Raw genomic sequence first — 16,386 nt, 5'->3', positions numbered from 1 at the left:
ATCAAATTAACCCTCCACACTATTTATAGGCTCCCCACTGTGTGAGCACACACCTCCACCTGCAGTCCAGACACCCAGGCCTGGAAGCACATCTGCACTGCACACGCATGAACGCACGCAAGGATGCACACGCATGCACACACACAGGTATACTAAACTTGAGGAGAGGACATCAAGATTGTATATAGGATGGCATTGAAAATGGCTGAAAATAGTCGGAACAATATAGCCTTAAAGGAGTAGTTCACCCTTTTCTACTACTTACTACTACTCCTTTAAAATAGAAGATGTAAACGATCTTGTAGATGGACTGTTTTTCAATGTGCTGTTTCCGCAATAGATGCGTTGTTGGCCGCGGCTTGTGTTTGGCTGAACCAGAGGTATAGGGAGGGAGTGCTCTGCTGTGTTCACTTGGACCGTGCAGAGGTGCCGAAAGTAAAACAAGCGCCCCCTTACAAGACATCGACCACGGAAACAAATAGTAGCAATTCTAACCTCTGCTGTCTCATCCTAAACCCAAACACAACCTGAATCTATTCCTAATTCTTCGTAATCTCAAAAAAAAAATCTCAAATTCAGCCAAAGTATACAGTACTTGCGAGGACATTTGGTACTCACAAGTATGATACACACACGCACGCACGCACGCACGTCGCACGCACACGCACACACACACACACACGCACACGCGCACACACACACACACACACACACACACACACACACACACACACACACACACACACACACACACACACACACACACACGTTAAGTAGTGTCCTTCCAGAGACTTGGTGACATGCTGTGTATAATTTGTGAGGAGGTAAATGGTGATGCAGTGTCTCTCTGTCCCCAGCTGGATTTATACACATCCTCTCTCTCTCTCTCTCTCTCTCTCTCTCTCTCTCTGTTCTTTCCCCATGTCTCTCTTCCACTGTCTTCCGGGCTTAGGAAAGCATCCTGTTTCAACACACAAACAGATGCGCTGTTGCCTGTGTTGCATGCATGCCTGCGGTCCTTGCAGGGGGTCAGTGATGGAGGAAAGTACTCAGATTATTATATTATTTTACTTGAAGAGATAGTTTACCCCCAAAATGACCTGTTTTCTATTGATTTCTGTTTTATTTTATTTTATTCTTAAATTGATCCCACGATTTTGTTACCCATTTTCACCCTGTGCCAATTGCCTAAGCTGTAATCCTGGGCTCTGCTCTCCCTCTGCCAACCTGGGGAGGGCCCCAAACTGAGCCCATACTTCCTTCAATGCAGGAGGAATGAGCAGGCCGCTTCTTAACACCAGGCAGGGGTGAGTTCCACCGGTAGGACGTAGCGCGTGCAAGGAACACATTAATCCAACCAGTTCCCCTCCATCATTCCCGTACCTTTGTCTAGTACTTAAACCCTCTAGTGTGGGAGAAATGGATTTGAGTTACAACTGTACAAGGACCGCTATCATCTGTCTACACCAAATCTCTTTGCCAAAAATAGCTATGACGTGTTGTGAACTAACTTGTACATCTGCTATTTATTTTGCCAAATGTTCCCCCCAGAATAGACACAAGTGGTTAAAGGGCCCCTACACCATTTTTCAACCGTATCTTCATATTCAGCCTCCCGTTGTTTAGACATGGGCAAAATAGGTCCCATCACACTGGTCTGGGAATGCATGTCTAGGAAGTTGTTAATGTTCTGGAAAGGGGAGACTGGAAATCTCTGTTGGAACTGTTACCCCCGCGACCCGTTTCCCGATAATCGTTTGAAGATGGATGGAGTAGTACGGTAAAGTACGGAAGCGAATAGTAAAGTAGCCTAGATGTATGTTCGACACACAAACAGATGCAGAGATGCTCGCGTTGGCAGCGTGTTTGCAGGGGATGCCGGCGACCCCGGCAAGGCCTTGCGTTCACCTCACAGGAGACCTGCCACAGCACTTAAGTCCTATAAAATATCCGGGCGTTCCTGAGCGTTGGAATGTCCATATATCCCCTCTTGCCTGCCTCCCGTCCAACTATCTGTCCGGCACAGCATCGCAGCGTAATGACTGTTCCACCTGGCATGCATGCTTTGTGCAGAACAGACACAGGAACCAAGTTGGGGAATGTGAAAACAAGTCACGATTAGCCACGGCGATGCTGACATGCGGCGAGATGTTAATGCCTTTACAGCCGATTTCATGTGGCTCTCGACATGGATTAGAATCAGAATTAGAGTCAGAATCAGAATCATACTTTTATTGTCACATCACAGGTTTACAGAAGTGGGTGAAATATGTTTTTAGTACCTTTTACACAAAGCTTCGTTGTTTTGGTTGTTTTCAGAAAAAGAAAAGAAAAGATGAATGGGAGACGGAGAGAGTAAGGAGGGAAAAAATATATCTATATATAGATATATCGTCGCTATCTTTTAGTGTTTTCTTTGTATCTTTTCATTTGTGTGACATTTTACATTGCACCAAATTATCAAACGTATAGCAGATCTGCAAGCTCGAAACGTGGCACAAAGCAACACATTCTGAGCTTGTCTCTTTTGGAATTTGAATCCTGAAAAGTAGCAGTTCTGGACATATGAGGTTTCCACCCAACATGGAAGATATACAGCTGTACAGTACAGTATGTAAGGATACGTATAATTGAACATAATATGTACATAGTATTAGGCATTAATTACGGTGGTATAAAGACAGTATCAGTGCCTTGTCAGATTCAACCACATAGCCCACAAAGGGCTGTAACTTTCACAGGTACAATCCACACAGTACTAGTAAGTAGTCTGTAGATACTTTCAAATGTCTATTCAAAAGCACATCTGCAAGCTCAGACTAATGCATCACATTGCAACACGTTGTGAGCTTGTAGATTGTCTACTTTCAAAGGATTTTGACACACAACAAAAATTAACTGGGACTGCTGTACTACTTACTTCTGGTACTCTGGTACAGTGGTACTTTGGTACTCCACTATTTTGATGCCATTACTTTTGTACACAGGACTTTTACTTGTAACAGAGTCGGTAATGCGAAAGCAAATCACGATTAGCCACGTGATGTCGATGCTGACATAGCAACTGTATAGCTTCATATAGAACCTCACCTCCGCTCCCAGAGTATGACTTTCCATTCGGCAAAATCATACTCTGGGAGCGTGGAACTACCTTTACTTTTTGGATACAATTTCGGGAAAAGGATGATCTACCTCACCATGGAGGCATTCTACTGCAGCCTGGTGATATCCCCGTAGAACCTCATCTCGGAGCACAACAGTATGCAGCAGAGGGTAAGGTTCTATATGGGGCTAAGCAACTGTAATGTCTCCACGCAGATTCATGTGGCTCTCTTCATAATATTGTGAACTGAAATGTCTGTCATTAGCAGAGGGGCAGTGCGGTCAGGATGGGAGCGGTTATTAGCGCAGGAGCGAAGAACGAAAGAAAAAAAAAGAAACACGAAATAAATCAAGATGACTGAAGGGCTATTTTCTGTCCAAACCCACAGGCATTTGAGTGACACCTTCACATTATGTGTGTACACTCACAAGCTGTCAGTGCTTCTCACCCACTGAATGGCTTGTTTAATATTCTTAAGTACCCGAGTAAACACTTGGCATAAGGAAACACTTGATTCAGCCATGCTGGGTGATGTGCTCTGGACGCTTTGGATGATGTGCAGGGAGGGGGACATGAAAGACGTCCTTTATGGCAGTGGTTCTCAACCTTTTCAGGCCGCGACCCCCAAAATAATGATATTTTAACTGAGGACCTCCCACCCTAACGAGCACTAAGAGTTTCGGCATTACATTTTGTATATCACGGTTCTGTTGTGAAAATAGTAGATCTACATGCTCACAACGCCTCGCAACACGAGGCGTTGTGAGCATGTAGATCTGCTATTTTCACAATTTCTGCCTCTATTATTTGACAATTTGGCCAATGTTTAAATTGTCATTTTAGAGGTATTAAAAAGTCCTAACATTGTCACTTTAGAAATGTGCAGATACCCTCTATACACTTAAACTTTATGTTGGTCTCTTTGCTGTTGAGTGAGTAAACAATGTTGCACATTAAGTTAATCATCTGGTGACCCCTCAAAATACTTTTGGGACCCCCCTGGGGGTCCCGACCCTCAGGTTGAGAACCACTGCTTTATGGCTCCAGCAGGGCCAGCCTGGGGGTCAGCTTTCAAACAAACGCCAGTGGCTTTAGTTTGGATCCATACACAGTAGGGTGCATCAAATTTCAATGCAAAAAATTTAACGTCAAAATTTCATTTCATTCCATCCAGAACTTTGTTCCACTGTCTATACAAATGATTTTAGCAAAGTTTGGGGAACATTCATTCATAGTTAGAGGTGCAACGCAGCATGTCAAATTTAGGGAAAAGTGATATTTCGGCTACTTTTAGAGCTTTCATTTCTTGATAACATGACATGGCAATTTCTCCAAAATACAACAAATAGTTTGTGAGAAGGTGTTTCTGACAAGAGAAAAGGTGTTAAATCAAGAAGAAACATTTACATTTTCATTGAAAGTCACTGAAAAATGATTGAAAATATTGAAATATTGTCCTAGTTAAGTGACATTTCGGCTGCTTTTAGAACTCTCATTTCTTGATAACATGACATGGCAATTTCCAAAAAATACAACAAATAGTTTGTGAGGAGGTGTTTCTGCCAAGATACAACGTGTTTAATCAAGAAGAAACATTTACATTTTCATTGAAAGTCACTGAAAATGTTTGAAAATATTGAAATATTGTCCTAGTCATTCACTGTGTTCAGCTAGCGCTTGTAGGAGCGAAGATTGGGATGTTCACGGCGGTCATGCTCAACTGATTGCAGCACATACTGAAGGTGTTGCTCACTTGGCTGCTGCCACAAAGTCTTATGTGAGTTTGACCCTCGCTCGGCACAGTCATTCACAACATTGATGGCACGCACATTCACCACACCTGCCTGGAATGATGCACTCTGCACTGGTACCCCAATCCTCTACATTGAGAGGAAGAAATGCTGTATCGATTTGCAACTGGTGCATACCGAAACCAGCAGTCTGGGTTGGCAAGGTCGGCTAACCTGGTGGCCGGTGAGAGGACTGGAACCTTTGGCTTACTGAAACCAGTGCCAAAGTGCTACTGTGGGGCTCGCATGGGGATGTTAACTGGTTTGTGCTCCAAGATGGCATCCGCAAGTGCATTCTGCTGATCAGCTGGTGCTGAGGAGTGCCAGGGGCAGCATCTAGTGTGCCCCATCCACAAAGGGGAAAGACAAGGCGTGCGTAGAGATGATCGCCTGGCTGACATGCAAACTACTGCAGGGCTGGTGCTGTGCCGACCAGGTTGTCAATATGTTATTCGACACTACTTCATCAAACACAGGCAATCTCACAGCAGCATGCATTGCCATCCAGCTCTCACTTGGTAGACCACTGCTCTTGTCCGGGTGCTGGCATCATATTGGTGAGGTGCTCCTCAGCCACATCTTCACTGGACTCACCCTCACCAGAGGTTGTTTAGGTGTCTAAAGTACAACTGGAGCTTGCTGCTGCACAACTACAGTGGCCCATTGTTCCTGGGCAAGTTAAGTGCTGAATTCACCATGTGTGCTGCAGCAGTGATAGACTACAGACAAGGTGAGTGCGACTACCATGACTTTGTGCAGCTGTGTCTTCTCTGGGTGCAGATGATGTAGACTCCAGTAAACTTCCAACGATCTGGACTGTGCACAAGGCGCGCTGGATGGGCAAGCTCCTCTACACTCTCTAGCTGGCTTTGATGGAACAGCACATCTTGCATCCCCAGGGCACCATCACCACACGGCAGCAGGTGCCGAAGATTCTGGCATTTGCCAACGTCATTACGCACATCTACGCAACATGGTGGCTGACCTGTAACAGCAGTAGATGCCGCACGGAATTACCTCAAACAACTGAGTACGTCTGTTGACGAGGGCATTGCAACATCAGCCATGAAAGCACAGGAGGCACCACTAGATGCTGCCCCTGGCACTCCTCAGTACCAAGATGCCAGCTGATCAGCAGCATGCACTTGCGGATGCCATCTTGGAGCACAAACCAGATAACCTCCCAATGCGAGCCCCACAGTAGCACTTTGGCACTGGTTTCTGTAAGCCAAAGTTTCCAGTCCTCTCACCGGCCACCAGGTTAGCCGACCTTGCCAACCCAGACTGCTGGTTTGGTATGCACCAGTTGCAAATCGATACAGCATTTCTTCCTCTCAATGTAGAGGATTGGGGTACCAGTGCATCATTCCAGGCAGGTTTGATGAATGTGCCTGCCATCAATGTTGTGAATGACTGTGCCGAGTGAGGGGTCAAACTCACATCAGACTTTGTGGCAGCAGCCAAGTGAGCAACACCTTCAGAATGTGCTGCAATCAGTTGAGCATGACCGCCGTGAACAGCCCAATATTCGCTCCTATAAGCGCAAGCTGAACACAGTGAATGACTAGGACAATATTTAAATATTTTTCAGTGACTTTCAATGAAAATGTAAATGTTTCTTCTTGATTAAACACCTTTTCTCTTGGCAGAAACACCTCCTCACAAACTATTTGTTGTATTTTTGAGAAATTGCCATGTCATGTTATCAAGAAATGAAAGCTCTAAAAGCAGCCGAAATATCACTTTTCCCAAAATTTGACATGCTGCGTTGCACCTCTATGAATGAATTTCCCCCAAACTTTGCTAAAATCATTTGTATAGACAATGGAACAAAGTTATAGATGGAATGAGATGATTTTTTTTTGCATTGAAATTTGATGCACAAAAAAATAAATCTGAAATGTTTTAGTTTTAATCGGAGCGACCAGGCTGGCACCCAGGCTAGTTTTAATCGACTAAATCTACAAAAACGAAACTAAAATGTGTTTTGGCGGGCCTTGATGGCGTCGTAATGGCAGATTTTACACTTGGTTGGGTGCTGAAAATAGCTGAGCACCAGAGCGCAAACAAACATTAAAGGACTTGTCGTTTAGTTCTACTGGATCTTTTATCCACAATCCCTCCCCAACATTTTAGTCTAGTTTTTATTTGTTGAAGAAATTGTCAATATATTTACTGTAGTCTTAGTTTTAGTCATCGTAGCTTATTTTTTATTTAGTTTTCGTCAGCTCCGCCAGATGGTGGTGTATTGAGTTCCTCATACTTCCATCTGGAACCGCTCAGGGCCAACCGCTGAAGGAGGCAGTCCCTTTTTTCAAGCTATTTGGCAGGTGATTGGATGGGGCCGCCTGTCTATCACAGTCTGAGCATGACATATTGTAGCTGCGCTGGCAGGAAAGTAAACACTAAACGCGAGCCTCTTTTTTTCAAACGCACTTCACAGCGCAGTCCCCTGATGGTGGGCGGGGGACCGCGACGTGAAGTGCGTTTGAAAGAAGAGGCGTTCAGCAGCTTGTGGTAGCGGCTAAGATGAATAGTGAAAGAACTACAGTGCAACTGCAACAGGCCCTCCTCGATCGCGTCACACCCGGTCTCGTTCAGATCCCGCCAGTAGCTGCCGCTGATTGCTTCGAACCGGGCGGTGTGTGGTGTAGCACCAATCTCTGAGTGAACTATGAGGAACTCAATACACCACCATCTGGCGGAGTCAGGTTAGGAAAAAGGTAGTCAACGAAGATATTTTTCGCCAGGGACCTCAACTCGAAGCTATGGTGGAGAGTGAGGTTTAAACGGGGCTACAGTACGTACACACATGTATAAAAGCCAACAGACAGACACACATTCTCCCGCTTGCCGACGGCACAAACAAACGTGTTTAAAATGTTTGTAGTGTGGACACACACACACACACACACATGCGCACACACGCACACGCACGCGCACGCACACGCACACGCACTCGCACTCACACTCACACTCACACTCACACTCACACACACACACACACACACACACACACACACACACACACACACACACACACACACACCCGAGGCCATTGGTGCAGTTTATAGTGAAACACTGAGGAATCCAGCCTAATGAAAGCTTTAAGGCTCTGTTAAAGGAGCTGGAATGAACCTGAAGGGCTTTTGAAAGGCATCATTGGTCTGCTGGGGAGACTGGACACTGGTGGCTGACAACAACACCTCTCATGTCCTCTCTGTCGGGTAATAACCTTAGCAGTGTTGATTTTCACACAATTATTAGTAGTTTTAGTAATATTTTTGTAATCTGAAAAGTTTTACGTTTTAGTCTAGTTCTAAGAGGAGCATTCATTTACAAAAAGTTTAAAGTTTAAAGCATGGGTATTCAACAGGGGGTCCGGGACCCTTGGGGGTCCTCAGAGTTACTACAGGGGGTCCTTCAAATCTTTGAGTGATAGAACCTTTTTTCTCCTTTTTTATATTAACCACTTGAACCCTAATGTCCATTAGAACTTTAGCCGAAAATAGCTTGTAGATCGGCTTGTAGATTGGCTATTTAGTGCAAATAGGTTTGGTGTAGAGGGTAAAAAAGAGCACACTAAGTACATAGTGAAAGGTCACGTTTATTGCGACCGTAGGTCGCAGTTTAGTTGCGACCGTCAGGGAGCAGTTTACTATGAAAACCTCCACCGGCCGTCCGTCGGTCGGTCGGTCGGTCGGTCACACGTCACACGTCACACGTCACACCTTTGCCCTGCTCATATCTCCGCATCAGTATGACATCACACCACATGTGTACACAAACCTTTGTGTACGTTGCTGTGGCAACAGTCTGTTGTTGCTGGTCTGTTAGTGTACGTTAGCAACCACCTTAGCAACCATGGTTTTACCCTAGCAACCAACTGTTTACCCTAGTATAAGACCGGCATTATCTACCGACAGCTGCTATAAGCCAACCCTGGCGATAAGGTCTGAGTCGAAGAAATGCTTCTTTCCTGGCAAGAATTGCCCCTTTATACTGTAGGGCTCGTTTGTGTATTGTATGACATCACGCCACATCATCGGCTGAGGACTGTGTGATGTCATCATATCTCCATATATGGAGACATAAGTTGCTCATGCCCAAATATGGGCTGGTGAGGTCAGACTTAGTGTGATGCGTAGGTTATCTCCATATATGGAGATTCAACTTCAATGAGTAACCATGGCAAACTGTCAACTGCCTGTATGTCTTGATAATTGGTAAAACAAACTTTTGGCCTATTTGTGGAGATAAGCGACCAACGGTCGCTTATCTCCCGATTAGGGAGTCTTACTGGTTAAGTATTGGCGGTTCAAGTGGTTAAATAGCTGAAAACACAAATTGACATGAATACACTGATGATTGTGCTGTCAAACGATGAAACTATATGGCATCTGGGGGTCCCTGCTTCATCTCTCTCTTTAGCTAAGGGGTCCTTGGCCTGAAAAGACCCCTGGTTTAAAGTTTAAACATGGAGTTCCAAAGTTTCTGCCTGACAGCGAGGATATCAGCCTGGTGTAGTGGAAGAGAAGGCCTCTCCATCCAGCGCAGCTTTATAAACAACTTGGCAAACAGAGATATGCTTGAGTAGCTCTTTAATACTACAGCAGTATTTCCCCGAGGGGGAAACAACTTGTCTTGGACACGGCAGATAACAAAATGCAAGGCAATGAAAACATAATAAACATAACGGAGTACGTGCCATACATTATTAGTGGAAGTCATAACCACCACCGACAAATCATCATATAAAAATCAACTGCTTTAAAGCAGCACATACACCGGCAATACAGTTATTGTCTACTATCACATATAGCTTCAGCCATGTGTCGTACATAAACATAGGCCAGGGGTCTTCAACGTTTTCAGGCCAAGGAAGGACCCCTTAGTTGAGAGAGAGATGAAGCAGGGACCCCCCACAACCTTTTAATAGATTCCATATATATTTTCATCTTTTGACAGCACAATCATCAGTGCATTTTGGAATCATGTCAATTTGTGTTTTCAGATAATTAACCACTTGAACCGTCAATACATAACAAACATGACCTTTCACTATGTACTTAAGCCCTTTGCACACAGGCGCGTTTAACCGCACGGATAAAACGGACAATATCATTTTTTGAAAAGAAAACAATGATTCTCTATGACCTCATGCACACCGGCTCCGAATTAGCCGTGCGACGAGTGGCTGCCGCCGTGCGTTTTTTTCTCGATCGAACCCAGTTCGATTTGTGCGTCTTGTCGCATGGGGTAAAAAACTCATCACTCCTTTTATGACTCCTTTTTGGATCCGCAGCGCCGATTCTGCACAGCCTTGCACATCAAATCCAATGCGTTTTATTCATGCCGCAAACGAAAAAAACGCAACTGTCCTGTGTGCAAAGGGCTTTAGTCTGCTCTTTTCCCCCTCTACACCGAAGCTCTTTGCCCCAAATAGCCTATCTACAACTGCGAGGCGTTGTGAGAACTCTGTGAGAACTCTGAGTTTCTCCGAAAAACAAATCTCTGATCAATAAAACGACATGGTAATAATGCCAGGGCCGTTTCAAGAGCAATTGATGAGAAAAACTGGATTTGGCCAGAGTGCATCTTTAAGCTAAATAAACTTGAGCTTTGTTTGTTTAGGCCTATTTTCTCCAAAGTCATTAAAATGTTACCGATCGTACGTGAATAACTGAGTCACTTTTGTCTGAACATCACTGAACCGTTTGAAGTATAATAAATCAGAAATACAAATGCATAACTACTTAAATTGTTGACCTGACTCCCTGCTATATTCGCCAAATGCTCACCCCCAGAATATAGGGATGCTAATGTGGTTAAAATGCAAATATAGCAGAACTACTTTGGGAGTGTTTTGGGATAACCTATCTATCTCAAGGCAAGTTTGAAGTCTCTGAAGGTTCATTTGCATACTGGCTGCACTTGAAATGAATGGGGGGGAAAATACACTGGCTTCCTCAAAGACCATAAACAAACCACGGCAATGATTTGGAAAATGGTTGTAATGTTAATGTTGTGTACTTTATAAATCATAATCAATCAGCTAAACATGTCAGAACGCTGGTCCGTTAAATGTCCTACAGATCCAGACTTGTTCCATGGTCGTCGTCATCATCAGCCTCAGCATCACCACCTCCCATGGTGTCAATTTGCCCCATCTACAACCTGTAGTACTGTACTGTACATAACATTTTTACTTTTAGTCTTTGTTAATGTATTTTTTCTCGTTGCTCAATTATTCTTTTGCCTTTTAACCATATATACTGTATGTGTGTGGCCAGTATATGACTCAGGTCCACTAGGTTATCTACATTAATATTTTATCATGTAGAAAGTCCATACATTCGTTTGTTCGTTTGTTTGTTTGTTTGTTTGTTCGTTTATTTATCCTCTACACTAGAGGTATAGTGGGGGTCCCTTCTTCATGTTTCTCTAAGCTAAGGGGAACTTGGCCGGAAAATCGTTGTACACCAGTGGTTCTCAAACACATGATTTTGGGGGGTGTGAAGTGAAGTGACAATTTAAGGACTTTTAATACCGTTTTAATACCTCAAAAAGAAAAAGACCATTACTGCCTCAAAGATAATCAACAAACTTTACATAAAAATTGGTCAAACATTGGCCAAATTGTCAAATAATATAAGAAAGAGGCAAAAAAAAAGAAGAAAAAGAAAATTGATGATCTACAAGCTCATAATGCCTTGTGAGCCTGCTATTTTCAAAAATTGTATTTGTGAAAGCGAAGATTGAATGCATCAACTCCTACATGCTAAGTGCTTATCAGGGTGGGGGGTCCCCAGTTCAAATATGATACTTTTGTGGGGTCACAGCCTGAAAAGAGAACCACTGCTACACTGCTAGAAAGTGACATGACTGTTTAAGGCCCTAAAACTAAAAGAGCAGTGAATGCTTATTGATACAAATTGGAGTGTCCTAAAGGCATGCAAAAACCAGCGCTGGAATTCAGTGGCACTCCCCCTTCCTCCAAAAGCCTTGAAGCTGCAGCGCTGCTGGCTCTGCAAATTTATTACAGCAGCGCGAGGAAGACAAATTAGCAGGCGATGCTAAAGAGAGCACAACATGAAAGCTGATTCCAACCACCTGTACTGAACTGCCCGCCTGGCCGCCGCACACATTCATTCACTCTCTGTCACACATGGAGCGCACACACAGTAATTCCAGCGCTATGCAAATGTTTTTGGTTAGAAAGAAATTATTGACCGTATATAGTTTTTGGAGAAATGCGGTGCCACGCCAAGGGTGGGTGGGGCAGGTGGACCAGCCCGAGTTTAAACGATGAAAGTAGCGCGATGAATTATGCGAGCCCTTGCGTAGCCACCTTTTCCTCATTACAAGAAACCATCTGAGCCGTAATTAAATTCATGCACTGATAGGATTCCCTCGTTTTCTGCCACCGTGCTTTTCTCGTGCACTTTGTCATTGTGTCATTTTTCATGGGAGGGGATGTTGGAAGACTGTGATCGGACAGCGTTGGGAACATTCTCATTTACATACTACTGCCATGACAAATTGTCGTCGGTGACGGAACACACTTTAAGCTTTTCAAATTCGGCCATATGAGCTGATTACTTTCAGTTACTGTGGGTTTAGTTTGTCTTCACTAGTGTCTGCGGAATAATAGACAGTTGACAGTCTGCAATTTGAATAGTGTTATCCGAATGTAATCTTCTTTAGGCTAATTCCCATCGGGGTGGTGGTGGCCACAGCACAGCATTCACTTTCCATCTGGTTCTGTTTTCTGCGTCTTCCTCAGTGACTCCTGCTGCTCAGGCACATGCACACATAGACATCAAAGGGGGCTTGAGCCCCTGCCCTTTTATCCATATGTAAAGAGTGCCCTCTTCAGACCATGAATGCAGTTTTTACTATGGTGAAAGAAATGCAAATGCCCTCTTTCCATGCCATACCTTAAGGGCCCGTACACATTCAAGAGATCGGCAGCATCTCTTGAATGTTGCCTTTTCCAAACTCTCCTGAATTTGAATGCAGCATCATCTAATGTTGAAAGAATTGTCCTCTCTGTGCCATTACGCCACATCTCCAGTATTCACTTGATTATGCCTAGTTCAATGTGTTATCAAGCACTGAAAATAGGCGACCTCACGACGCGTGTCTCTGTGAGCTTGGAAGTTTACTATTTTCCACCAAAAGGCCCCTTTAGAAATTTCAGCCCCTGCCTCTCAAACATTCTCTGCACGTCCTTGCTGCTGCTTGCATGTCGTTTCTCACCCTATCTATTATAAATCTCCTCTTTGGCCTTCCTCTTCTCCTCTTACCTGGCAGTTCCGTCTGCAGCATCCTTCTCCCAATGTAACTACCCCTCACCCCTGCTTTGGGCATGCAGAAATGCCCTGAGATCTGAAATGATTGAATTGTTGTATAATTGTACCTCTGTACTATTTTGCAATCTGTTAATAAAGTCTTCAATCAATCAATCAATCAATGGACTGGTTATCTGCAGCAGTATCCACCTCTGTTTCAGCATGTGTGAAATTATACAAACATCCCTTGGGTCTGTAACTCCAAGGGATGTACTGTACAAAAAATGGAACCAAATGATTCATTTGTACTAATGTGTGTGTGTGTGTGTGTGTGTGTGTGTGTGTGTGTGTGTGTGTGTGTGTGTGTGTGTGTGTGTGTGTGTGTGTGTGTGTGTGTGTGTGTGTGTGTGTGTGTGTGTGTGTGTGTGTGTGTGTGTGCGTGCGTGTGCGCATGTGTGCGCATGTGTGCAACTGAGCATGTGTGCGAGTATGCATGTGTGATTGAGAGTGTGTGTGTGCGTGCCTGCATGCCTGCAAGCTTGTGTGTGTGTGTGTGTGTGTGTGTGTGTGTGTGTGTGTGTGTGTGTGTGTGTGTGTGTGTGTGTGTGTGTGTGTGTGTGTGTGTGTGTGTGTGTGTGTGTGTGTGTGTGTGTGTGTGTGTGTGTGTGTGTGTGTGCACGCCTGCATGCCTGCAAGCTTGTGTGTGTGTGTGTGTGTGTGTGTGTGTGTGTGTGTGTGTGTGTGCACGCCTGCATGCCTGCAAGCTTGTGTGTGTGTGTGTGTGTGTGTGTGTGTGTGTGTGTGTGTGTGTGTGTGTGTGTGTGTGTGTGTGTGTGTGTGTGTGTGTGTGTGTGTGTGTGTTAGCAGGGGGATAAATGATGTTGGGGCGAGCAGAGCAGACCACCGGGGCAGCAGGCGCTGCACTGCAGTCTGTCAGGGTCGTTTGTCCCTGTCCATGAGAGCAGCATCCTGGAATGTTCTCTGTCCTCACGCCTTACAGGACTCCATGGACCCCAGCTGGACCGGCCGTCTATACCAGTGGTTCTCAACCTTTACAGGCCGTGACCCCCAAAATAACCATATCTTAACTGGGCCCCCCACCCTGACGAGCATGAAGAGTTGAGGCTTTACATTTTGTATAACACGGTTCTGTTGTGAAAATAGCAGATCTACATGCTCACAACGCCTCGCGTCGCGAGGCGTTGTGAGCATGTAGATGGGCTATTTTCACAATTTCTGCCTCTAATATTTCACAGTTTGGCCAATGATTAATTTGACATTTTAGAGGTATTAAAAAGTCCTAAAATTGTCATTTGAGAAATGTGCATATGATACGTATACCCTCTAGTTTATATACACTTAAATCATATGTTGTTTTGTTTACTGTTGAGTGAGAAAACATTATTGCATATTAAGCTAATCATCTGGGGACCCCCCAAAATAATTTTGGGACCCCCCTGGGGGTCCCGACACACAGGTTGAGAACCACTGCTTTACACCACTGCCCTGACCTACTGTCTGGAAGGTCCTGTCCACTGTAAGACTGCAGCAGCATACCATATGCATGTGTAAAGCTGCTATAAAACTACTATAAAACTACAGTCAATGTGGGACAGAGAAAGACACATTTAAAGCAGCACTACTTTTTTGTCCACTTTTGAAGTGGAAGTTTGCCGCGACCCCGGAAAACCTCGCTGGTGCATGTGGACCTTTTATACTTTATTCCTCGTGACAAATTTATGTTGTCCAATATAATGAATAATACAACATATCGTCACTGTCGGGCAGAAACCTTGTATCTCCAAGTTTCAAATTTGTACGTTTTTTCGCGAAGCAAAGCCCTGCTTCATCATACAAGGCCGTCGCACAAAAGTAGTGAAAACAGCCGATCTACAAGCACACAACGCCTCGCGGTGTGAGGCGTTGTGTGTTTGCTGTTTTCACTAGTTTAAATCATTTTTAAAATGTTAAATATAAAACGATCGGTTTTGGACAAGGTTTCCACCCGACAACGACGATAATATACAATTGGGGTGGTTGTATTTTGTCCCCCTGCTCTCACTACAGAGCTAACAACAGATCGCCAGCGAAGGTGAGGGCGGCGGGTGAGGTTCTATATGGGTGTCTCACATAGACACAGGCAGCATCTGACACAAATTTTGACCTTTGAAGAGAATCTTTGAAGAGAATGAATTTATCCCCTGAGCAAGCAGGCAGGCTCTATTAGCTAAATGATAAACAATTCAGCACTTGCGCAGGAAACCGGGTTCAAATCCGGGGTGTAGAAGAGAAAAGTTACAGCTTTATGATTAGGCCACACAATTCCAGACTGGCTTCAATAATACGTACCAAAAAGGTTCAAACGAAGATACTTTTTTTTTCCTGTGCGACTGTCAAGACCATATGGAATAGAGATTCTCGGTAAAACGTACACACCGTATAAATCTAGCGTCAGATCTGAAATTAACACAAAACGTAATCACCGAGAGAGTTGTTACCTCTAGACCACAGACATTTAATCTGTCAACAACGACCTCTCGTACAGCTACTGTATAAGCAAAGATATATGAAGCAAGGCTTTCATTTGGTTAGCATACGTAACCCCGGCCAAGCTGCTGCCTGATGTCTCGTCATAAAAGGCTATTTAAAAATCACAGGAATGTGAGGCTGGGGTTACGAGGACATCCACAAGAGAGCTTCTGAGTTCTGACATCCAAACTGCAAAGAGCCGGATTAAGTTATGGTTTATGATTGGGGCCGACAGGAAATCATCTCCTTCTTAAGCAAATAAATGTCAGACTCGCTGGGGACAACCATTCAATAAAAATGACATCAGGGCCTGCTTTCGCGTCCGTCGGATTCACCATGTCTGCATATTCTGTCTCGCACGCACGCAGACACGTTTTCCATCTACTGTATCTTGAGTGAGCGCTTCGGTTGTTATTAAGTTTACAACCATGGCATAGAGATTGTTCCCTCCCTACAATTAAATCCATTTAGCTTTGTTTATAGAACGCGCAATTATTTCAAGAATGTCAGCTTCGGAAATAAGATGTTCAGGCATTAATTGACGTGAGCGGTTGTACATCTTTTCCTCGTCAGTTCATAATCCTGTTATTCCGGCCGCAGACATGGAGTTTATACGAATCTGCGTCCGATAGGGCGGGACGCTGCTTGGGAACCCAACGTTATTTCAGCG

Source organism: Nannobrachium achirus, assembly GCF_963921795.1.
Source record: "Nannobrachium achirus genome assembly, chromosome: 18".
In the NCBI taxonomy this organism is placed as follows: Eukaryota; Metazoa; Chordata; class Actinopteri; order Myctophiformes; family Myctophidae; genus Nannobrachium; species Nannobrachium achirus.
Note: the sequence above shows the minus strand (reverse complement) of the source record.